We start from the raw sequence: 26,078 nt of genomic DNA, 5'->3' as shown, positions 1-26,078 counted from the left end.
CGTAGGGTAGTTGCCCCTCCCTACTCTTCCACCCCCCTTCCTTGAATTTTGTGTTTTTGCCTGGAAGGGTCAACAAAACTGTCCATCAAAAACATTCAAAGGGGGTGTTGACTCTGTGGGGCGTGAGGAAATTTGGGGAAAGTGTAACTCAATAGGGGAAGGAAAGGCGATGTATTTGTAGTAGTAGTAGGGCTATCCTGTGTGTGTGTGTGTGTGTGTGTGCGTGTGTGTTTATGAGAGAGAGAGACAGAAGAAATAAAAAAGGGAGAGGGGGGGAGCACGAACAATGATGGGGAAGCTGGGAGAAAAGGCTGAAGAACAACAGTAAAAGGGAGAGGTATATTACCGGTTGTACCGTACCGCCTCTCAAATCTTCCTTAGTAGTCAACTTTTTCATGCAAAGGGAGCATAGTAATTTTGTGAAAAATTATAGTTAAAAATGTGAAAAATAAAACATAAGTTCGTTTTAAAGTGATTCTAATGAAATAACAGAGTGAAATTAATAAAAAATTCATCTACACGAAGCTTGTGAAAATTTTAAACAAAAAGAAAATATAACAATTAGTGAAGTTTAATCATTTTTCAGATTTTATAAATTACATGGTAAGTAATGTTTTTTTTGTACTAAATCGTCTCAGAATTCACCGTTGAAAAATTTATTGATTATAAAACAATTGTTTAACAAGAAATATGTTTATGTTTACTTTTTATAGAGATACTTTGTTTTTTTAAAATGAAACTTAAAAGGAATCCTAGTATAAGGTTTTAAATCAATAGGATAATTCCAAATTAACGATCCATTCGATGGACCATACAATTATATGAAAAAACTTTGCTTTAAAAAGATTCATACAACAATTTACTATCGATCTATTGGTTAACCCGCGACCGTGGCTCAACACGTAGCGCATCCGCTCGTCGTCGGGAAGGTGATAGGTTCGAATCTCGGTCCGACACCGCGTCATAACTAAAGACGTTAAAAATTGTTCCCACTGCTACTATGTCAAATGCGCGACGTAAATAGTTAGAGTGGGGGGAATGCCTTGGCCCAAAACAGGCGCAACTCGCTACCGTGCACAGTTGGGCTTCTCAGACAAAGGTCGTGCATCTCAGAGAGTTGGTTGTCTGATGGGTGAATGGACGCTTTACACCGCAATCATTGCAATTGCAAGTATGTTCCAAGGTGCGTGGAGATATAGGTCTAGTACCCGAAGCGACACCTAGCCCCCTAGAGTCTTAACTCTTATCGATCTATTGGTTAGAGTATTATGTATAGTTAAAGGTTTTGAAAATTAATGGAAAAATGGGGGGAATAGATGGTAGATAGCATCTAGAGAATAGATTATTTACTATTATACATTAGGAATAGTAAATAATAATAAAATATATTCATACTAGCGACTGATCCCCTAGCATCTAGGGGCTTTATATTTGAAGGGATATATATGGAATGGCAAAAACTAGACTAAAACCATATCCGGACTTATTTGTAAGAAACAAATTAGCCTAAACCATTTCAGGACCTATAAGAAGCTTCACTGTAAAGGAGACCCATATCGGTTCATCAGATATCGAGAATGATCCTTCGCCAAAGACAAAAAAGCTTATTAATTTATAAAATAGGATATTTTGCTTCGCCCCCAGGGGTTATATTTTTTTCAACCATTCTAACATTTTTTCTCTTTGAAATAAAGATTACCCCCCCCCCCCCCCCCCCAAATAAAAAAGCTTGGACGCCCCTGAATTGAGTATTAAAATTATTCTGTTCTCTTGATTTTTGGAATGTGGATTACTAGAATGGCACGATGTTATTTACGAAGCTTTTTTGTAATCAAATCTTAAAAGTCTTTATAATGCATCCTGTAATCATGGATTTTGTGTCTTGACTTTAACTAAAAAGAGAGGGGTAGGTTTCTGGTAGAATCCGTAAAGGTTATGTGTTATAAGTTAAAAACAGTAGTAGAACGATAAAAATTTATGTTAACTTTATATTTTTTTTTGTCTATAGTTCTTTTCAATAAGAAATACACATAATTAGTGAATATTATCGTTCTACTACTATTTTTAAGACTTACAACAAACACCTTTACGGATTCTACCAAAAACCTACCCCTCTCTTTAATATTAAATAAGTACCTAATTGAAAATTGGTAATGTTTGTCTGTCTGTATGATTTACTGAGCATTATTGTTAATGATGTTGTCATCCTTGTTTTGTAGACAATACTTTATTTTATCTAATAAAATCTCTCTGAAATACTATTATATAGGTATTAATTTAATTCCTGAAAAAGATTAAGATGACAACATCCATAAATGCAAAGCTCAACAAATCTCTCAATTCGACAAATTAAAAGCATAAAGTGACGAAAAATGACATTATTTATAAATCTATACAAAAAAAATCAGTCGTTGTAAAAAATAAAGAAGGAAGAGTCCATTACATTGTTAAACTTTCTTTCGATGACATAAAAAGTCAGCTATTAAAAAATTTTAGAAACACCATAAAGTCGACGTAAATACAACAAATAAATAATTTGCAAATTTTATCCGCATCTTTTTGAACATTAAAATCCTTGTTTTTTCCTATACATAATGTTCTATCCTCTTTGGTTGGGTAATGAAATTAATTTTATATGAGATACTAGCGGCTGCGCCCCTAGAGGCCTCTAGGGGAACTTTAGTGGTGGGGAGTAGAACCCTCCACTTTCAATTTTAGTTTTAAAAGAAAAGTAAAATAAATCTGGGGGAAGGGGGTAATTTTTTAAAGGTGCGAATTCTCATGGGAGGGTGTTTGTACCCATATAAAAAATAGCCTAAAACCATCCCTGGGCCTATAAGACGATTAGCTGAAAAGTAGGACCTTATCGATTCAGCGGTTAGCGAGATCCTTCGCTACAGACAAAAAAAGCTTTTTACTTTATATAATAGGATAATAGGATAACTAGGTTCTAAATATAGAAAATATATTAGATAGAATAATGGATGTATAATATACGTGGATCTTATGACATGGGGAAAATTTTCGTCAACTGGCTAACATGGAACTCGTTTATTGGTCAGTTCGTTTATCTAGAGAAAGAGATGGGATGAAAGAGGGAATCGTTATTTAGCACACTGCAAGTTTCACTTTATACCTAGAGAACATGAAAATCTGATTTAAGGTCCAAGTAATAGTATATCCATTGATAGATGTTTAGATCTTCAATCCCTTTTTTTGGTCCAAGAGAAAGTATTTAATTGGTTAAAAAGTAAAGGATTTTTATATCTACAGATGTACAATTTAAAATTGTCTAGCCATTGTTAGTGATTTAATGATCCTTTCATTTTTAAGTTTTAATGTTACTGCACAGTTTACCTATTTTTACCGTATAAAAAAGTTCTCAAATTCATGTTATTGTTACCTACTCTTTTAGTATATACTAGCGGCTACGCCACCTAGAGGCCTCTAGGGGCGTTTTATAAAGAGGAGAGGGAAAAAGTCAAAAATAATTTTGGTTTTGCCTTTTTTAGAGGCGCGATATACTTTTCCTAAATATTTATAAATATTTTCTAGACCTACTATAAGCTTCACTGTAAAGGAGATCCATTTTTATTTCGCGGTCAGTGAAATCTATAGGTAGCTACAGATAGACAGAAAGACATCATGTTACTTTTATATAAGAGGAAATGTTAATATTTTATTTCTAAGTTTTACAAGTAATATAAAAGGGTGTAAATCAGTGGAGCTCAAAATAGAACACAATACTATCATGGAATGTAGGGGCCTGTAGGGACAGAGTAATGGATTTAAAAAAATACCCCCCCCCCCCACGAAATAGACCTTTATTAGACTATCATTATTGTTATATAGGAGAAAGAAGTATATAATAATTTTAGGTCCATTGTCCCTCCCATGTCCACCCTGCAATAAAATACAATAATATCTTTGTAAACAACTTGAAAAACGCCCTTAATTACAACATTATTGAGGACGATTTCGCCTATTTATAAAAACTATAGAAATAATGACATTTATGTCAAAAAGAAACGCAGCAATAACATGATTGCAATTTATTTAATACAAATTTTTTGTCCTTTTTATAAGTTTTTCAGCAATGACCTTATAGAGTAGCTTTGCTACTGAAGTTAACCTTTTTTCTTATAATATACATTTGATGTTCATCTTTAATTCAGGGATCTTAGGGGATAAGACAATGGCCGTTAAATGGATGTATATAACCCCAATTATGATACACAAAATTATCCCTTCTGTAAAATACAAATAGTGACTGAAACGTTTGCACACTTAAATTAATGAACCAGCCAATCAAAATTCAATAAAAGTCACCAAAGTTGTTAAGTCAACGAATATGAAAACGTTATTACAAAACTTTGGGGACTAGTGTAATAAACAGCCCAATGTCCCCTTCCTTCCCGACTTTAATTAGTGAGAATTGGACAGCTCATAAAAATATAGTTCCTTTAGCTTTCATCATTTATAATTTGCTTTATCTAATTTAGCCAGAGATAAGGGATAAGGCATCTAGTCAAAAAATATTCCACGTCAACTTTTCCAAAATGAATGAACTTAATAATGTTTTAGATATAAAAATTAAGCAATACGTTTCTACGGGTTTAAATCTAAAAACAATGAATAAATCAAAATTTTGTTATTTTTTATTTATAATTGAAAGTCTTATAATTTTGTAATTAGCAAATTTGATATAATTTTATCAAAGTTTTTTCATGGATTTACAGTCCATTAGGTCATTAATTATAGCGTGGCTACAACTCTTTGATTTTTATAAAGCACTAGGTAATGTTATAATTTCATAGACCAATTTTAAAATAAAAAGTAACCTTTCCTTTTATTACTGGCTCCTTAATGACATAACTCATTAATATTAACTGTCTTAGCAACATTATTTCATTTTGTAAAGAAGAAAAATTATTAAAATAGTACATTAAAGGAATATTTAATATTTGTCACCCCTCGCTGCTAATTACAACTAGGATACGTCAATTGTAGATAAATTAATCTTCCCCCAATAATTTATGTTTTAAACTTTAAAGATATGCTTTTTTAGATATTTACCAAATATTCTGTTCTTGATTTTTAAAGTTACATCTATAAATATTAGATAAAGAATGGCCGACTTTAGTCAGAGAGGGAGGGGTAAGTTTGCTGTTTATAACTCTAGTCCCCAAAGTTTTATAACAACGTTTTCTTAATCGTTGGCTTAATAACTTTAGGGACTTTTATAAACTTCTCTTGGTTGGTTTATTATGTTTAGAGTCCAAACATTTTAACCACTTATTGTAATCTATAGAATTTTTAGATTAGCTGAGATTTAAACAAATTTACTCTTTAAATAAGGGTATATGTTTCAGTGCTCAGCATTCCCTAATTTTTTCGTCTTCTACTAAAATTAATTTCACTAAAGTTTTTAAAAACACAATTAAACTTCAATGGAAAATAATTCATTTAAATAGTCTGAAATACGAAGAATCCCCTTATATCCAGTTTTAAGAATTTTAACGCCAAAAAGAAATGGCCTATCTCCAATAGGAGCCAATGATGCATAGAAAGTGCGCAACCAATGCAAACGCACAATTAAGCCTGAGTTTTACTCGCAATTCTATTGTCATGGCAATATCTTTCTCATATTCATTCGAATCCGGTGGTTAGGAACCGGTTCTTATCCATACGAAAAAGCTATGTCTAGCATCGTATTATATCCAGTTTTCTACGAATATAAAAATGTGCAGTCATAAGATTAAAACCAGTTTTTTAGCCCCGAGGTGCCGAAGGTACATTCTATATCCGCGGAAAGCTGTTTATAATACGATGCGAGAAATAACTATTCTTGATTCCAAGTTTTGATTTCTTCTTTTAAATTTAGGATAAGAGAAAATTAAGGAAGGAAATATAAAGTGTTCCGACATTCTCACGAAATATTTTAAGCTCAATTATATCCAAAAGTATCACAAAAAGCAGCTATTTTTTAGAATGTGTTTAAAAAAATAAATACATGAACAATAGTGACCTAATAGATTTCATTAAATCTATGTTTTATTTTTCTAATTCAATTTTAATCATGGATTATTTTAAGAATTTAAACCACTTTACTTTAACGTAATATGATTGAGTTACTTATGGACATAAGTTATTATAGAGTAGTTGTGCTATAAAAAATAGCAATTTTGTTGGAAAACTAAATCAAATGAGATATGTGAAGTAATCTTAAAGTTTTTAAAGATTTCAAATTAATTTTACATACATACAGGATTTCTAGATAAAAAATATTAGGTTAAAGTGGGGTAAGGAAGGGGGTGTAAAATAATATATTAGGAAGAAGCGACTACTTACCCTTTTTTCACCCCTTTACTGATTTACACACCCCTGGTGAACATCGGTGTACGCCACTGGTTGTATGAGATTTAGAATAATTACATTGGCAAAGTTTATATTTATTGGAATGAAATGCAATAAGGGAGATTCACATGGAATAATATAGTTAAAAGGTCAGGTATTTATTTTTGATGTGGTTAGCAGTCAAATTTAATCATTTTATTTAAAGCAATACTTTATTCGTGTTTTGTATGCAATACTAGAAAGCATTTAAAGTCTTTAAAGAGGAAGAGAGTGGCTAGAAATAGAGCTTATAATCATCGCATGTAAAAAAATATGAAAAGAAAATAACCTAAAACCATTAAAGGACCTGTCTGAAGCTTATTCAATTTAGATCTTAAGCTTAAGACAAAAAACTTTCTACTTTATAATAATGCTTTGATTGTAATCAACAAAATTATACTATGTTAAAAATAAACTGCTATTCTGAGATAAAATAAAAGTCGAAGGTAAAAAGCAGGTGTTTTTTATTCTATAAAATCGTTCTATGTTTAGAACAGTGTTGTGGATCCGCATTAATTGTATGCGGATCCGGATCCTCAAATTTTGGTCAGTGCGGATCCGGATCCGGATCCTTGACAATAAAAATAAAATCACCAAATTTTTCAAAAAATATTTATTCCTTAATCTCGAAGTCAAAAATACTTTTAATTTTTAAGTCTGAACCTAAACCTTAAAGATTGGCTCTCATCACGAGAATGTCTTTGTAAGTGACTATTTTATATAAATTTAGGTAGATTTTTCATAAATTTATACCCCAGGATCCGGATCCGGATCCTTGGACTCAAGAAAATGCGGATCCTTGCGGATCCGGATCCACAACTCTGGACTTTAGAAATAACCAAGTTTTACAATATCAACAAAAATAAATACCAAAAAAGTTTTAACTCCACAAATCTTTCCAGCTTATTTTACCCTTGGATTTGTGATTTTCTACTTCCCAGTTGAACTAAAGGGGCTTGTGATGTCAGGTTGCATTTGTCGACTATGTACTTTTATCCAGTGGCGTGAAGTGATTCACCATGGAGGAGTGATACAATTGATGTGTGAAAATTTTAAGGGGAGTGTTAACATCCCCCATCCGCACGCCATTGCTTTATCTATTAACTAGCGGCTACGCCCCTAGAGGCCTCTAGTGAAACTTTAAATGTTTTTGTTTGTTAAAGTTAATTTTTTTATGTACGATACCACCTTATTTGACGCTGAAGTCTCCCAGATTTTAAGAAAATTTTCAATTTTTTTGTCATTTCTTTTGGGAGGGTGGTAGTACCCTCCCCCAAAATAGTTAAAAACCTTCCCAGGACATATGAGAATCTACCCTGTTAAGGAGAACCCGATCGGTTTAGCGGTTAGCGAGATCCTTCGGTACACACAGACAGACACACAGACAGACAGACAAACATCCTGTTACTTTAGTATAAGGATTTTAAATTATTATTCTGATTTTAATATTTATTATTTAAAGAATAAATAAAATTAGGTATGAAATTTAATGATTGAATGAAACCAGACATAATGGAAAACTTTAGTGTTAAAATGTCTTAAAAGAATGCAGAAACACACACATTCACCCACCCACACACACATACACACACATATATACTTACAGTTTTAATTGTATTATCCTAGGTCTGTAAAGTTTTACTTAATTCTTGGGAGAAAGATTAAAAACAGGAATACTTGGATGGGACACTGAAAGATAAATTTGGCCTTAAAAAGACTATTATGACTATAAGAAATTTATTAGAATCCAATTATCAATTCTTACATCTTTCTTGGACCCAATCCAGTAGGCCATTCCTTCCTTTCTATAGAGTTGCAACTCATATGACAAAAAATATAGTTCAATAAAAGACAATTTGTCAAAAAAAGTAGTGCCCCTAATGTTTTTCGTCATTTGGCACTTTGGAGAAATGAATTTAGTTTCCATTTATCTATCCCCCCATCCCTGATAAGTAAGACTTGAGTGCATTACCCTACAATTATATTATTATTTCTATTTTAAACCAAAAAGAAAAGAAATTATTTCAACCATTATTTTTATTAAGCACTTAGAACATGCAAAAATTTAACATGTTAGGTATACAGGAATGCCAATTTACGAAATATTCAGTTTGGACTTAGGATTTGGTTGTTTGCAAAAAAAAATAATATTATAGAAGAGCTTTACTTATCCCGTGTGCTTAAGTTCTTGAATGCACACTGCACAGGTTTTTTATTTGACAGAAAGTTTACAATTTTGAAAGATACCTAAAAATGGTTTTGGGATGGTTTTAAACTATTTGGCGATGAGTAGATCAAACTCCTTATATGGCCCCACCAACCCAACCCTCCCCAAAAACAATATTCTGTTTACTTTGAGCAAAAACTTTTGTTTGGGTCTACAAAAGCAAGGGGGCGAAACCTTTTATAGTATTTATATAATTGAATTTCAAGTAAATGCCCTTTTTGTTGATCTTGTTCAAACAATTAACAATTCATTGTTTTCATCCCCCCTCATCCCCATATCTTACACATTATGGTCATAGAAGTAGAAAGTTGAGTTTCTACTCTTAAAGAAAACCATACTTAGTCCTGTCAAAATTTTGGAGCCAGATCACAATTTCTTCAAGATAGTTTTACCAGTTTTTTTTCTAGAGTGGTTTATAATCAAATTATGACTTTATGAGTATTTTATAGATTCTTTAAAACTTTTTGGAGGGTATCAAAACCCTTATTAATGTTTAAATTAGAATGGGTTGCTCACGATCTCAAGATTAACACTTTCTGGCATAAACCTGTTCACGCCACTGTGTCCAAACTTGCTTTTAAGCACAGCATTACTCAAACTTTTGTCGTCCATGAGCACATCGTGTTCATCTTGTTTAAGTAAAACTTTTATTTTCCCCAAATCTAACAAAAACATACTTCACTTTGAAAAGTTTAAGAATAATACAAGAATAATTTGTTCTAAAACACTTTTCAAACTGGGATAATTATGTTCATATATAGCGTAGCAATAACAAGTTTATTTATTATTGTTGAATCAGCAAGAATATACATTTAAATTAGGATTTCTGATGGATGTATGCTACTGTCATACTCACGTACGTACATAACATGGTTACAGAGTAGTTGAACTACTTCAAAGTATGCAGTGGCGTGCACAGTAACTCATAAAGGGGGATGAGAAACGATAATACCCTATAAGCAAAAGGGGAGGGCAAGTCTTTCAAATTTCAAATTTTAGGGGGGCGTTTACACCCCTCTACTGCACGCTATTGATAAAAAGGATTATTTTTGACATGTTTAATAGATACTAAGGTTGAACTTATTATTTTAATGATATTCAGTGTTTTAAAGAGTTATTTTCTATATTTAAACTAAGGTATTTTCATTGATTAAAAACCTTATAGTTTAGATATATAAAGATTGCATAGTTAAATATTCTTACTAGATATTTAATCAAAATTAGGCTTTTAAGTTTGTTACTTACTAATTATAGTTTAATTAAACAAAAATTTACTGAATCTCAAAGGCGGGAGACCTTTTTTTTGTAGCCAAACCGTAGAAGTTAGAACATAAAGAAAATCAACCAAAAAAAAATTAGTTACAGCACTGAAATTGGCAGTTTCTTCTATGAGATACAATGTGGAAAGAAAATTTTTGGCGTTAAACGGTGGTTTTCGGTGGCACGGCGGTTCCTCCGCCATTTCTCACCACAGTTCCACATTGTTTCTCATTAAAGCAACTGTCAGGCAAAATTTTAGTGCTGTAACTCTTCTTTTGGTTGAGTTCTATTGTGGTTTAGGTTTGGTTACAAAAAGTGTGTTATCCGCCTCCCTCCTTTTCAATTTTCACCAGCAATGTATATATAATTTGGTCTATGTTAATTCTATGTCAAAGGCGTGGCTGTACTATAACTCTTATGTTGAAAGCGCTCACACTTACAATAATTCAAATTTATAACGCGAGTTGGCAACTTTAATCTTTTTTGTTAGAAGCGAAGCTACTCTTTATGATTTGGTATGTTTGTCACTGTGAAGAAAAAAATACTTAATATTGAAGATATAGCCGTAGTTTTTAGAAGCCTATGTGTTTATTTGTTGCAATTTTAAACGATTTTCTTGTATATTTTCCTATTCTAAGACTATTGGCATTCAGTCGAACTGAAATTTCAAGTGATTTAATGAAAAGTGGCCCTGGCTGACATATTATCAAAATCCAAAATGGCTGACACGATATCAAAATATTTACAATCTAACAACACTGGAACTTATTCCGATAACACGGTTTATGTACAGTTTATTGTAAGCTTGTTGTTGCTGCGTTACTTATGAACATTGTTGTTCTTGTTTTGAATATAATCCATGTTAAAGGATTAACATAAATACAGACACCTTCTTTACAATACACAAATCATGGATACAGGGAAATATCAATGGACGGAATTGTTATTCTTTTAAATAGTGAAGTTTGAATCTTTGCAACCAATGAAAAAACAGTAAAGAATTGTTTAGATTATAATTATTTTACTTTTATGATTACTTGTGGCTTTGTCCCAGTAATAGGGGTAATGGAGAGGGGAAAATAGCCTAAAACTATCCTAGAAACTATGTCTAGCTTTTTTAAAATAAGATAATTCAATCGGTTTGTTGGTTGATCTTAACAAACAAACAAAAATAACTTTTTTATAATTGACTGGTCATTTGATTACTCATTTGATTTAAGCAATTTCTGTAATTTAGTTTAAAATTACTTCTATAAATACCCTTTTTATAGAAAAATTATACATATTTAAAAGACTTAAAATCGATGTCCATGACATTTTTTCAGTCTGTCGCATAAAATCGACAGTTGCTATTTTGTATGAGTTTTTGGCACATGTTCTCTATGTCTTTATTATTATTTTTATTACAAAATATGCAGGGACATAATTGGATAAGACAATGGCTGATAAATTGATGCACATCCTCAATGATGATACACAAAAATACTATTCTGTAGATAAAAATTAGTGGTTGAAACGTTTGGACACTTATCTTAATGAACCATCAAAATTCATTAAAAGTCCCCAATTTTGTTGAGCCAACGAATAAACGGCCCTATGTCCTCTTCCTCCCTGCAAAAAATGTGTGTTTGTGTGTACTGGTCTGTGTGTGTGTGTGTGTGTGGGTCTGAAAATTGAAAATCCAACCCTTTCTATGTCTGTTTTAGTATTAGGATATGGTACATTATTCCAAAAATAATTGTATACAATGGCAAAAGCAAAAAAAGAAGCGCCCCTAGAATCTATATAGTCTAGAAATTTGGAGTGGAAGGGAGTGCAGTGGGTAGAAAAATAGCCTAAAACCATCGCTAGGATTTAATTGAAAAATGGAGTAACCTTTAAACCATCCCAGGTTCAATGCGGAGCTTCCATGAAAAAGTGTACTTAATCGATTTAGGGGTTAGTGAGATTTTAACGGACAACAAACAGCCTTCCTATTTTATAGAATGTTATGATAGTTTTATAGAATTTTTATTCCCATTCTTTTGAATATAGTGCCATTTGGCGATACCTACATTTTTATTGCCCTTTATGAGAGGTTTATTTTAGTATTTGTTAGGTAATGGTACGAATAGAGTATGATTACATATTTCTCGCATTGTTTCATATATAGTTGTCTACGTATACGAAAGTAAAAAAGTCATATGAAAGATAAATTTTATTCTAGATATGTTTTTCATCACGGTTTAGAACAAGTTTTAATTTGAAAGGGAATGATACATTTATCATTTATGATAATTTAAGATGTAACTTTTTGTATGCAACCTTGTTTAATATAGTTTGAATACTTTAACACCATTTAGTACAATACAGATTTATTTCTATTTATAATAGCTGCTGCGCCTCTAGAATATAAGGGAGGAAGGCAGTACAACTCATACTATTTAAAGACTTGAATTAAAAATAAAAAAGCCTTAAACTAACCCGGAACCTATGTGAAGCTAACCTAATCACAACTACTCCTAGCATTTATGGGCTCTATGTTGATTGAGGAAGAGACAGGAAAAGCTACCCTTAAAAGTACAAACAATTAAGCCTTACTACTTCATATTAGGATAGTTTAGCATCAAGACAGACGGACTTACAAATGTACATTATCCTATTTTGTATAAAGCACAGTTTGATTGCCTGTTAGGCTTTGAGAAATAAGGATTCACTTAGTTATAGAAAGGCTCTCCTCCTTTTGCAAAATTGGGTTAAGAAAGAGATTATTGTTTAAGCTTCAGATTTTCTTTTCATTTTTGTTTGTTTACTTAAGACGAAGAAATTTTAAAACTCTTAATTTGCGAAATGTTTGCTTTAGGTGTGACCCACTCCTTTCTGTCTCTCTCTCTCTCTCTCTCTCTCTCTCTCTCTCTCTCTCTCTCTCTCTCTCTCTCTCTCTCTCTCTCTCTCTCTCTCTCTCTCTCTCTCTCTCTCTCTCTCTCTCTCTCTCTCTCTCTCTCTCTCTCTCTCTCTCTCTCTCTCTCTCTCTCTCTCTCTCTCTCTCTCTCTCTCTCTCTCTCTCTCTCTCTCTCTCTCTCTCTCTCTCACACACACTCTCTCTTTCTCTCTCTCTTCCTCTCTTTAAGAATTACTAAAAGGTCCTTTAAAATATTCTTTTCCTAATTTAAAAGTTGTTATCCTTAATATATCAGTGTAAAATTTGTTCAATTTTCTTTCTTTTTTGAAATTCAAGCTATTCGTTATCTTACTTTGCCTGTCTTTATGTCATTGCAAATTTTCACGAAGGGGTTCTTATTATTCTTTTTATGAACATTTACAATAAAAAATTTACCCCTGTATGGCACCTAATCCGACTCATTTCTGCCTAGCCGTACTGAATAATCATTTATCACATTATATCATAGAGAAGTCCACACAAAAAATCATAAATTTAAGGGCTAACAAAACTGGAATTAATCTTTAACTTTTCATTTTACTTTTCGTGGAAACTTGCCTATATAAATTTACATCATCAATAAGAAACTACGTAGAAACTGTAGAAACTAGACTTCGTTATCCTTAGTATATATCCTTCTGACAGAGACTAGTAGTTGCAGAGTAACTACGCGTATTAAACTTAAATTTTTGGAAAGAATTAAAATAAAGTCTAGACCATTTTTAAAGGTTTAATAAATCTTTATAAAAACTGTTGGCTCCTACAAAATATAGTTTGCTCTAATTTTAAAAGCAATGCTTTTCTTCATTCATGACCGTACATATTTTAAATCTTGTATGAAGTTTCCTGTAACAATGTGGTATAATCTAGGAATCATGGTTACTCTATAATCAATACCATAAAGCTTGTACGTCTATTTTGAATATGTAAACTTATATAGCTACTTTTACTTTACGTAGCCTATCTATAATTTGGTAAATACATTTTGAATTTAAGCTATTTAAAACAGATTATCAACAAATTTTTGTTGAGACTTTTTAATAAACATCTCTGTTCTTTCTTTTTGTTGTGTGTGTTTGTTAAACTTTGCATTTATGGATGTTACCACTTTTTTAACTTTAAAATAAAGCGTAAATTTTTAGCCTTGTACTAAAAATAAAATAAAAATTTTAATGGGTGTTACAATAATCAAAAAAGAAAAATGAAAAAAAAGTAGCGCCTCTACACTATAAATATACTTGCGTAAGATCGTTAATTAAATGACTTATCATAGAAGTTATTTACAAAAGCTATATCTTTTTTATCAATGTACCATGTATAATGTATCAAGTTATTTTTTTAATGTGTTACTTAAATATCCTTCCGATTTATTAAAATTTTGCATGTATTTTCTCTATTTTACTATAGGGTAAAAACATCATGCTTTGTAGTAATTTGTTTGTATATTTTCTTAGCAAAATTTGGGCGAAATTTAAACAATGTTCTAAAAAAATATAACCTTTCTTTTTACAATTTTAAAATTATATCAAAAGGCCGTCCAAGGTTATAACAAAAAGATTCTGTTAATGTGTATTTTTTTGCATCTTTTCATTATTTGTCTGCTTTTCAGGTAAGGTTCTTTTCAGCTTTTTGGGGGAGGATAAGTAAAAACCAGGGATCTAAAGAGATTATACAATTGCTGATAAATTGATGTACATCCCCAATTATGATACTCATCACTACTCCTTCTGTAGATTACAATTAGTGGATGAAACATTTGGACACTCAACTAAATGAACCAAACAATGAAAATTCAATAAAAGCCCCCATAGTTGTTAGGCCAACGAATAAAACAACGTTATAATGGAACATTGAAGGACTAGTGTAAAAAAACCAATGTCTCCTTCCTCCCGGAGGTGGGGGGGGGGCTTTATACGGTATAGTCATCAATGTTTATACAGAATGTAAGAAAATATTATTTTTTGGCATACGTATGGAATTATTAGCATACTAATGTAATGAATTGGGTAAATAAAGGTCGAATATTGACTAAATTAGCCATGGATGGAGAGGGGGGGGGGGTGCGGTAGAAAGGGTTTTGACAGGTTGACAAAGGAAAATGGAGGGAGGGGAAATGGAATTAGACGAACTGTCAGTCATATTAACGTTTACACGTAACTGCTAAAGTATAACATTACATGCAGCCATTTTATTGTTTCACATTTTTGTGTGTGTGTTATTCCTAAGGTCCTTGACATTATGTAATCCTTTTGATGTAACGCTCCTGCCTTAGCAGCTGGAGTTACCATTTTTAACGTCTTTAGTATGACAATCAACACTGTTTCATGACAAAAATAAATAATTTTGCTAGTATATAAATTATGGCTGCGCCACAAGCTTAGAAACTGTTGTTGGTTAAATTGTATGGATATAATATTGAGAAATTATCATATTACCAAAGGGTAAACAGAATTATAGATACACAAAATGGTGTGTCTGCACATCCGTTCGTGCATCACTTTATCAAATAATCAAAACCTCGAATGGTTACAATAGCATTAATTGCAACACACGTACAAAGGGGTACAGATTTTTTGCCCCTTCCCCCCCTCATTTTGCCCCCCTCAATTTTTTAAAAATTCATGAGATTGAACTGCCTCAAATCTTTTTAACCCACCATTTTACCCCCTAGAAATGAAAAGCTTGGACGTCCCTAAACTACAATTTTCCTCTATTCTGTCGCTCGATCATTTATTACCTTGGGATTTAAATATTCATTTATGCTACATTTTGTTTGATTAAATAACTCATTGACTCTTTTGACAATTGCGTATTTTTGCTAAAATAAATCCTATAAGAATGTAATGATATGTGTAAGTGAAGGTACCCCAAAGAAAATATTTGATACATTCAGACAAACATTAACATATTTAATACCAACACAAATGTTTGTCAATAAAAAAAGCCAAATAGGAAAAAGTTTTGATAAAGGGAGACCACACTTATGCAACTATCCCGTAACTATCTAGTATATACCTAGTACACATTTAAAAAGAAGAAAAAAGTTATTTCAATTTGACTTTCTAATACTAAATACAGTTAGGAGGTTGAAACCAGTTTTATAAAAGCAGAAATATTACCCAAGGTAATACTTATTTAATTCAATATTATTAAAATGGTTTTAACCTCCTAGCTGAAATATGGCGCTTTATGTAGATTTTAATCTTTCTAGTATGTTTCTAAGTGTAATAAAACTTTATTTTCTAAAAATAAAGTAAAAATATTGTTAAATTTATTGATGGCGGACTTATGGCCATAAGTTTTATATAAGTAGAATGATTCTATCATGCCCAGCATCACATATATGTGATTGGTTTATAAAGATAATAATAATTAAATAATATGATCATTGTTAATCCTATATAAAGTAAATAATAATGAGACACAGAGGGATGATGTATTAATCTATATAAGAAGATAATACCTTATTGCTTAATTTAATTACCATTTATATCTAGATATATCCCTCTATGTTGTCGCATAGTTAATCAAAAAGATATAGGGTCGTTCGATAAGATTGGCGCAGATTAAGAATAGAAAAATATTTTTTTTCTATGACTTTTTTTAAACTTTTCCTTTGATGTCCCAAAAACCTTTCAAGCAATGGCTCCAAAAATTTTGTCTGTTTGTCAGTCACAAACTTTGAAATTTGCGAGGTAAATCTCAGCCTTTTTTCCATATTTTTAAAGCTAAAGTTGACTCTAAACAAAAAATTACTTAAACATATTAGATGGTATCACAAATGTAAATCAAATGCACACGGAGATTGGTTGTGTGAAACATTTTCGACCATAGAACACTATTCTAATAATACATTTTAGCTTTTTTTTTGTCTCTTGTTGATATATTGAATGTTGATATAGAAAATACTCTAAAACAATATTTATGCAAAAAAAGATTACGAATGTTTGTCTAAAGATAAGTGATTAAAATACCGCCAAATTAAAGATGATTTACAAAGAAAAGATAACAGTTCCTTCACTTATAGAATCGCAGCTTCTCTATAGCATGTTCGTAAGAATGGATATGAAATTATGAATATACGTGGATATATCGACAATGTTAAGGGAATAGTAGCTTTGGCAATATTCCGTAGAATTGTGAGCAAGCTTCCAGTCAAATGCGTTTATTAAGTCTAAATGATCTAAATGTTGACCAAACGCATAGTATAATTATACACATATTTTTAAAAAAAAACACTTTGACCTCATAACCGCGGTTCAATACCAGCTGGGTATCCACAAATTCCCCAATAGTAGCTGAGTATCCACACATATTTCCCAAGAGTAGTTGAATATCCACACTTTTACCCTATGGTAGTTGAATATCCACAATAGTATCCTATTGGTATTTTTATTATATCCTTTCATAATGCTGATTCCCATAACAATAACGCACATTAATGCAAGCAATTCACACCAATCATTTAACTTTAATTCAGATTTAGGAACCAAATATTGAAAATCCATAAAAGCAAAGCTCTGAAAAATTTATTGCAAAACTGCTTAAGTATTTTAGGACGATTATTGAGATGTTTCGCTTATAACATTGTACCTTATTGTAATGAGAATCAGTATTCCATAAATTAGATATCCTCAAACTTATAAATAATAAATACCATTTAGTTTTAAATTAATCCACGTATGTTTTTGTCTTGAATTTAAGTTGTACAAAGAAGCCGAAAAATCTCCACCAACTTATTGCACCTTGCACTTTAAAACAAGGATGACAAAATCATTAAAAGCGTAGTTGGGCATACAATAATCAATTTGATTTGTTGGTAATTACGTAGTTTATAATGTGCTTTAAGTTTGAAATCGACGGACGGACAGACGCACAGACCCTTATTATAAAAAAGCTTTGCTTTTTAAGATAATCAATCTACGGGCTAATAATCCAATATGTTTTTGGACCAAAAATCCCTAAAGCCATGATTTTATAAAGTTTATACAAATAATTTCATAGAAATGTAGAAAAAACTTTGCTTTCATTTATTACATTATATGAAGAAAAAAATTGTTAAAAAGGTTAAAAAGCAACATGTTTAAAATTGACCTACGGACTTTCTATTATAGAGTTGCTACGCTTCCTAAATTGTACCTTTTGTATTAAATCGATAGAACAATTTTAACATGTATAAATTAACAAAGAAGCTAACCAAAATAATTGTTTAAAAACTTTTTTCCCCCAATGGTAGTTGAATATCCACACATTTTCCCAATGGTAGCTGAGTATCCAAAAACGACCCCAATAGTAGCTGAATATCCACGTGGATACTCAGCTGGTATTGAGCCATAACCGCATTTGACTGGAATCTTACTCACAACTTTACGGAGTTTTGCGAAAGCTATTATTTCCTTTGTCGTCAATTTAGCTTGCTTATATGAAACTCTTTTATTTGTCAGTTCGTTTATCCAAAAGTAAGGGATGGGATGGGGTGCAAGGGGTGTATAAAGTATCGTTATTTTAGCCAGCTGCGAGCATCACCTCATCCGAGCATCTGGTGCAACATCCAAGTAATAATATATCCATTTTTTTCAGTCTGTACATCGTTTAGGTGAATAAAATCAATAACAACATATGGAAAAGTAATTAAAAAATACAAAAAAATAATATTTTTATTCGATTTAAAACTACAATATAAAAGTATGTATTTTGAAAATTAATCTTGGCTGAAGTAAATTAATTTCATAAGGATTAAATGGATTTATTTAGGATTTGAGGAAAAGGTAAATATTTACTTTAGTGAGCTGGATACAGCTGGGCATATGAACTTATTGCACTATAATAGACCGGATAATAATAAATATATCATGCTTTTTGCTTTTCATCATGGATCTTATGAGATGAAAATTGGACAGTTAATATTTATATCTTTACATTATTATACAAGTAATGTGTCCCCCATTTAGATTAAGATTAATGGTGGAAAAGTTTGGACACTGTTGCTTTGTTCAACCCAAACAAGATTTTCAATATAATTCCATTATAAGCTAATGAATGAATGACAATGAGTTTACCTTTCTCATAAATAAGGATTTTATCTCAATATAGCAATTTTACCTTACATTTGTATTTATAATACTAAAATATCTGAGGAATAAATACTTGAGTTTAACCACTCTGCTAGATTTGTGGCCGTTTTTAAGTCCCCACTGAACTATAAAACAGATGGATCGATACAGTTTATCTTAAATATTAGATGCTCTCTTACATGCAGGTAAAAAAACCTTAATTTAGCTACATATGCTTTGTAAAGATGCACAAATGTATTATTATTTTGAAGACATCTGTAGATTTTTCTCATTAAAATGCTGAAAATTTAGGATTAATTTGATCAATTTTCTAAAAATATTTTTAAAATCAGTATATCTGAAATAGTTTCAATACAATTATTTTGAATATATTCTTACTAAGTTGTCAGAGAGAGGAGGAACATAGGCTGTTTATTTCACTAGTCCCCAAAGTTTTATAAGGACGTTTTCTTATTCTTTGGCTTAACAACTTTGGGGAATGTGGAGATTTTTTTGGTTGATTTATTAAGTTTGGTGCATCATCATTGGGGACGTACATCAATTTATCGGTCATTATTTATCGCTTTAGATCCCTGCTAAATTGTCCATTCATCTCTGTGTTAAAACAAATGTACTTCAAAATGTATGTATAGACCTTATGATCATAATTATAAGGTTGATTTGCTTATTGTGTGATGCTTCTCTTTTTCAAGCCAAACGTTATGCGGATGGCAGGTTTGTATACGGGGAATTATTAAATTAAATTAATATAATTACGGTATCTGATGTAAATATAGCATGCGCATACTATTTACCATACAAACAACATTCTTTCAGACCATAACCACAAACCACACTGTGCAACAAAACAAAATAAGTTGAAGAACATGTTTGGATAGATTGATAATTTGATGCAGAGAATAAGAATTAAGTGCCTAGACTTTTCCACAAATAATTATAATCTCTATGAAGAGTATTGTTAAGGGATGCATTAATTTATCGTACATTGTCCTTTCCATGTCTGCATGACTTCGAAACCGATTAATATCCGTTGGATTAGAACTGTTTCCGAGCCTTACTGAAAAATCATGTATAGTTTCATATTGTCAACAACATAATACGAATATTAATATAAAAATCATAAAATTAATACCAGTTTTGTTAGACCGGGCCTGTAGCCCCACAGATCTAACAAAACTGGGTTTAATATAATATTGTTTCCTCTAATATCCGCAGAAAGCTGTCTATAATACGATGCGATAAAAAAACTATTACGCGAATGATAACTTATTTTCATGGAAGCACAATGTGCAAGGGGAAAATTAAGAATAAGGAGACGTCTGAAAATATATCTTGCAAATCATATTTGTATGATACCAATGATTCTTAGGATAAGACAATGGACGGTCTCAATAACTTGATGAATTTTCCTAATTATGATAAACAAAATAACTATACTCTAGATCAAATTTATTGGCTTGGCACTGCTACCTTACCAAAACTTACCCAACGTGTTTAAGCCAACCAATTAGAAAACATTATGTTAAAACTTTGGGTACTCGTGTAATTAAAAGTTCAATGTAGCTTTACTGTTTTTTGATAACTATAATGCATTTGATCTTAGAAAGTAATTTATTTAGATAAAATACTTTTTTAATCAACCCCTTTCAAAATCCATTTTGCGAGCATAAAAGTTACATATGGACAAGCTACCATTAAAAAGTAGCTACGCTACGAAATTAAGGTGCAAGATTCATTACATGTGCCGATAAACCTATCAAAAACACATGTAAATACGTTGTACCCAAAACCCTCTCGGGGGCCAATTTTAACCAGATCAGAAACATCTGTTAGGTCTGTCGTTGGGATAGGGGCGTATCTTCTGAAGAAAAAAGAATATTTTTCGGTTACATGTAAGGTTTGAGACTAGTTTTAATCCACTTTAAGTTACTTTCTCGTGTTTTTTTAAAAATATATAAGTATGCCATAGCCAATAAAAAGGCCAACATTCACACCAATGCCAAGGCCTTTATTGAAATTAAACCATTAAGGTAAAACAATAGAGGGGAAGGGGTTAAATATCCCTACCCCGTGGACCCTGTGTCGACTTTTAATTGGGTCTTTAAATATCAGCGTTGGAAATATTAACATAGCTAAGTTGCTACTAAAGATCCGAACGCAATTTGCCAGCAGTCGAAAAAGTTGTCTGGTTTATGCATCTTTACTTAATACATTTATTATGTAACCATACAGAGGGGCAATGAAAATATAAACCCATCCTTCCCAAAACTAATTTTAAAGTTATCTATCCCTCCCCCTGGCAATGTCTGACTAATTTTGCCTTCACTCACACGCACTCAATCTTTCATGAATATACGCTCTTGTCATACATACATGGATAGGCATATAGCTTACCAATTCTGCACTGGTTAGCTACTCTTTAGCTTGGTTGTCTTCTAAATTTTTGGCATATATGAATCAAAAAGGCCATCCGTTGAATATGATTTGAATACAAAATATGCCATAAAATTTATATTTTTTAGATTTCCTATTCTTTTCTTCTGAATTAACCCTCCCTCCCTGAGGGGTGATATTTTGGACTTTTCAGCAGTGCATTTTTTCGGGAGGTGGGGGGGGGGGATGGGAAATTAATCCCATATTACGCATTGTATTTGTTTGCCGGGGGGGAATTGAGGGGATGTTGAAGTTACGGTGGGGGGGGGGGGGGGGATTTGTTGCTTTCTGTGCCAAAGTTCCCCATGGGTGGGGTTTTAATAAGGGTTTACAAAAAGGGGGGGGGGATTATACTGCACTTGTTTTTAAATTTTGGGAGAGAGAGGGGGAAACCATATCTATAAATGACATCTAGATTGGGGGAAAATAATAGGTGGCCAGGGGTATTTTATCGATTATTTTTCGTCAATTTTTCGTGTGTAAGTACAATATATAAAATGTATTTAGCTATTAGGAACATGGAAAGCTTTTGCAAAAAAAAGAAGGAAAATTTTGTCTGCCATTTTGGATAAGCTGTTTATGTACTCTTTTATCTAGAGTCACTTGCTTAAAATTGTTTGTTAATTGTTTTTAGTAACTAATTTTAAAACCTAATTATGATAAAAACTAACTAATTTTGAAAATGAACTTAAATTACTTAAAGTTTAAAAAAAGATTTGCTGTATTTAGTGGTTTTATAACAATTTATTCCTGAACTATTTATGGAAATGTCTTATTTTAATTAATTTAAAGAGTATTCATCCCTTTGAGTGCAGAAATGAAATCCATTTATATTTACAATGATACGTTACTACCCTACTTATTTATTTACTAATAGTGACTTCGCCTATATCAAATAGGGATATATCCAAATATATATATAGCCAAATCGCTCCAGTGCAGCGGTACGCGAGATCTTAAGCTTCAACTGGACATACATCGCTCAACTTTTTGTTATAGTAATAAAAATAAAGGTTTTAATGTATTTATTTTGTAAGAACGAGTTTTAAGGATCAGTATATTTTGCAGTTTAATCCCCCCCCCCCATATAGTAAACGTATTAACAGTTGAATTATAATTTTCTTTTTTGTATATATATTAACATTTATTTTCTGCATCAACGTTGTTATTGTTGCGCTCCTAGTGAAAATAATTTTCCTTGTTTTACAATTTATCGATCTATTTATTAGAATGTTGAATAAATACTATTATGGACAAATGCATATTACAATAGATACTATTTTTAAATTCTTCTGCGTTTTGCCCTTTTATTACAGATATATCGTTGGAAGGGTGGGGGGCGGGGTGATTAAATGGTCAAAGATTAATTTATTCGCCAATACCATCTCCCTCCCTGACTACTATACTATATCAAATAATTGAGGAATTATAAACGCATAATTTTTACATGTCCATTAAATATTAATCATTTTGTGCATTTGCTTCATTTATTATTGATGCAATATTATCTTTGGATATACGTTCTTTTTAGTAGCAAAGCTTCTCCATAATTAGGACGTGTCCGTTCGTTAATACATACGTAACAGTAAAACTATAGACATAGGAGTCATTATTAACATAAAATTAATTTTGAATACTGCCCTTCAAATGAATCAGATAATTTGAAAATTATCAAACGCCTTTTTTAGTCAAACTGTTCTTAAATGAATCACCTATCCCACTTTGCGTAACGATTGACGGACAGGCAGGTAAAGTGACTTAGAGAGGAGCCCTATCATAAACAATTTATATTTGTGATTTTTAAAATCTCTTATTAGGTAAGAAAGTTACAGCCAGTTAAATTTATACGTGACAATTAAACCAGGAAGTACTTACAGACTATCTGACTAAAGTTGCGTTACTTAAAGGCATTCATACGGATATTTATTAGTTGTATAAAAGCTGCACTACGCAAAAAAAGTTAAAATTTAGCTTCTCCCAAGAACAAGTAAGTTTATTCCAAGCTGACTGTGTTTGTGTTTGACACTTCAGTTAAACACAATTTTAGGTGACATCATAACCGCATAAAAAATGAGTATAACAGAACCTCAAAAACTCTAAAAGGCATATGATCACATAAACACAAAAATTTTTTTTTTGCATAGATATGCTTTTCTGATTTTGGCGGTATTATCATCATTTTTGTTGATAATTTTATTTACGCAGAAATGATGCCCATACACAATTTGTATTTGATTTACTGCGGACTAGTCAATTCAGAAATTAAAGAAACATATGAAAATATAACTTAAAACACAATTCTTTCATTTCACGAATATTCAAACACCAGGTACCAATGATAAAGCTTGTATTAAAGATAAAGATTACTCTTTCGTCATTTGTATTTTCTAAAAACATCATAAAAAATCCTTGTTTCTACTAAGGAGTTTACAAATTAAGATTATTTAAAATCTGCTTTTTTACTCAGATACCCTTCCCCTGTATTCCTGTAAGACCTAAAACAAGCAACATCATGAAATTAAACTTCAGACACACAAATTGTTCTAATAGTCTCAAGTGGAATAGGGGGTCTATAAAATGACAATTCAAGGAAAATTATGTCTAAAAGTAGCGCAGCAATAACGAGCAAATGTTATTATGTTGAAATATGGATAGGTGAAATTTTTAGCATGTTTTGTTTTAAAAACTGTATTCTAATATCTTTTTTATATTTTTAAATCCCTTAACAAATAAGAAAGAGCTAGCCAATTGAATGCAGTGCGAAATTCTGCCTTTCATAGTATGTAATTACAATCTTGTCAGAGACTTTAAAGGATAAGACAATAGACAATTTATTAAGATATAGTAAATGTATTCAAGCTATGAGAAAACGTTAAAAAATTTACTTTTAATGCACCCTCCCTCTTTAATTTTTGTAGCACCCTACCGTCTGATTTCTCCCTTTTATGTTTACTTAATAATTGTTTGAATTACTTCCTATTTTATTCTTCTAGTTTTTTATTCCAATTGCTGTAATCCAGGGATGCTGAGCTGTTTTTTTTTATGTTTTTAGAAGGCCACGCATGTTTACTAGTATCCAGGGAGGGAGGGGATATTGGTCTCTAAATTACACTGGCAACCAAAGTTTTATAACTCGTTATCTTATTCGTGGCTCAAACACTTTGGGTACTTTTATTAAATATTAATTGATTAGTACAAAACTCGTAGTGTTCAAATTTTTAAATCAAAAATGTTTTAATAAAAGGTAATTTTTTTTCTTTATTTATGATGTACATACATATATTTATTGTTCAGTATTTTATCCTTTTAGATCCCTTACTAGTATAGCTCTTATAAAGAGCTTATTATATTGATATATCCAAAAAATTAATTAATACAAGATTAAAGAAAACTAAACAAAATTTTATGGGTCACAATTATATTTTTTTCAATTCATAAACATTATATAGCTGCCGGCACATTTTTTAAGGCTCAACATATCTGTTTTTCCCTGTCAAGTACCTCTTACCATTAACTTAAATGACTATTATTTTAGTTGTTTTTATAAAATATTTTTAACTGTGTTTTTATATTATTACTAATTTTCTTTATGTTTGACCTAGCTATAGAAATTAGCTTAAAACCATCTAAGAACTTATTGAAGCCAATTCGATGTATACGAGCCGAAAGTCATTCTGTAATCAATTTATTTTGCTTTTAAAAAAACTAGTTTCTATTTATACGATCATTCCTGAAATCAGAATTTTCTGCTATTGCGTAAAAACACCAAATATTTTGACAATTATGAGCGAAAACACGCCTTATTATGACAGTTAGAGAACAAGGCCAACAATGTTTTTTTTTCTTAGATTACTACTATCCTTTAATTATAATGGCAATTTAAAAATTAGGTTATGGATTTTAAATGGAAAATTTATCCTGATAGAATCACACTAGAGCGTTAAAAGATAGTTGATGTTTTTATGTTCCTTAATATCTTCTTCACCGGACTGGAAAGGTTTTCTTCATTTTAGGGAAGGTTCATATCAGTAAAAGCAAATTTGAATAGAATCTTACTAAAGGCTGTTAGTCCTAGTACTTCAAATACAAAATTTTTAGGAGGTTTGTCTGTCATCCTGTTTCAAAAAATCTCGGTTACTTCTGATTTAATGTTTAAATTTGTAGATTGTTTAAAGGTAGAATTTACATATTTATTTTTGGAAGGGCAAGTAAAACCTTTTGATATCTATAAAAACAAACACGTAGTTGATAGTGGCGCAGTAATTTAAAAATATTGCAGCGCAACTTAAAGACATCATTATTCCTGTTTTTATTAAAACTATAATTTGTGTGGATAAGCCTTATTAGCCACAATTTTTTATTTTAAGTGTTTGGTTTCAAAAATATATAATTTTGTTAAAAAATGAACCAATTTTAAAGAACAACAAGAACTATTTTTATCAAAATAGCGCAACAATAAAAAGTTTATTTATTCATTATACTAGCGGCTACGCCCCATTAAACCACCCCACTTTTCTTATTTTAGTTTTAAAAAGAAAATTTTGTTGGAGGGGGGGGGGGATATTTTTTTTCTATTCCGGTGGGGGGGTTATACAGGACCAGTAGGTATATTCCCTGAAGAGCAGAGCCCATTCGGTTCAGTGGATACTGTGATCTTAAGCTTTAGACATATACTCAGAGAGATAGACATCGTTCTAATTTGTATTATAGTTGAAAGAAACATTTTACGCAACATATGTTTTCAAATTGCTGGTATTGCCATTAAATC

General features: G+C 31.4%; 1 protein-coding gene across 3 annotated transcripts in view; it reads left to right on the top strand.

Moving 5' to 3' along the window:
• Positions 1 to 379: 379 nt before the first annotated feature.
• The window catches only part of fra (neogenin protein frazzled), a 180,336-nt gene continuing 154,637 nt past the window's right edge, over positions 380 to 26,078 (top strand). For all 3 annotated transcript variants that reach the window (XM_080173991.1, XM_080173992.1, XM_080173990.1), the window contains exon 1: positions 380 to 603. The gene's annotated coding sequence lies outside the window, so the exon portion shown is untranslated. The remainder of the gene's footprint in view (positions 604 to 26,078) is intronic.

Source organism: Acartia tonsa, chromosome 10 (genome assembly GCF_053477335.1).
Source record: "Acartia tonsa isolate MP-2025a chromosome 10, ASM5347733v1, whole genome shotgun sequence".
In the NCBI taxonomy this organism is placed as follows: Eukaryota; Metazoa; Arthropoda; class Copepoda; order Calanoida; family Acartiidae; genus Acartia; species Acartia tonsa.
The sequence above is the reverse complement of the archived record's forward strand: the minus strand, read 5'-3'. Positions and strand labels throughout refer to the sequence as shown.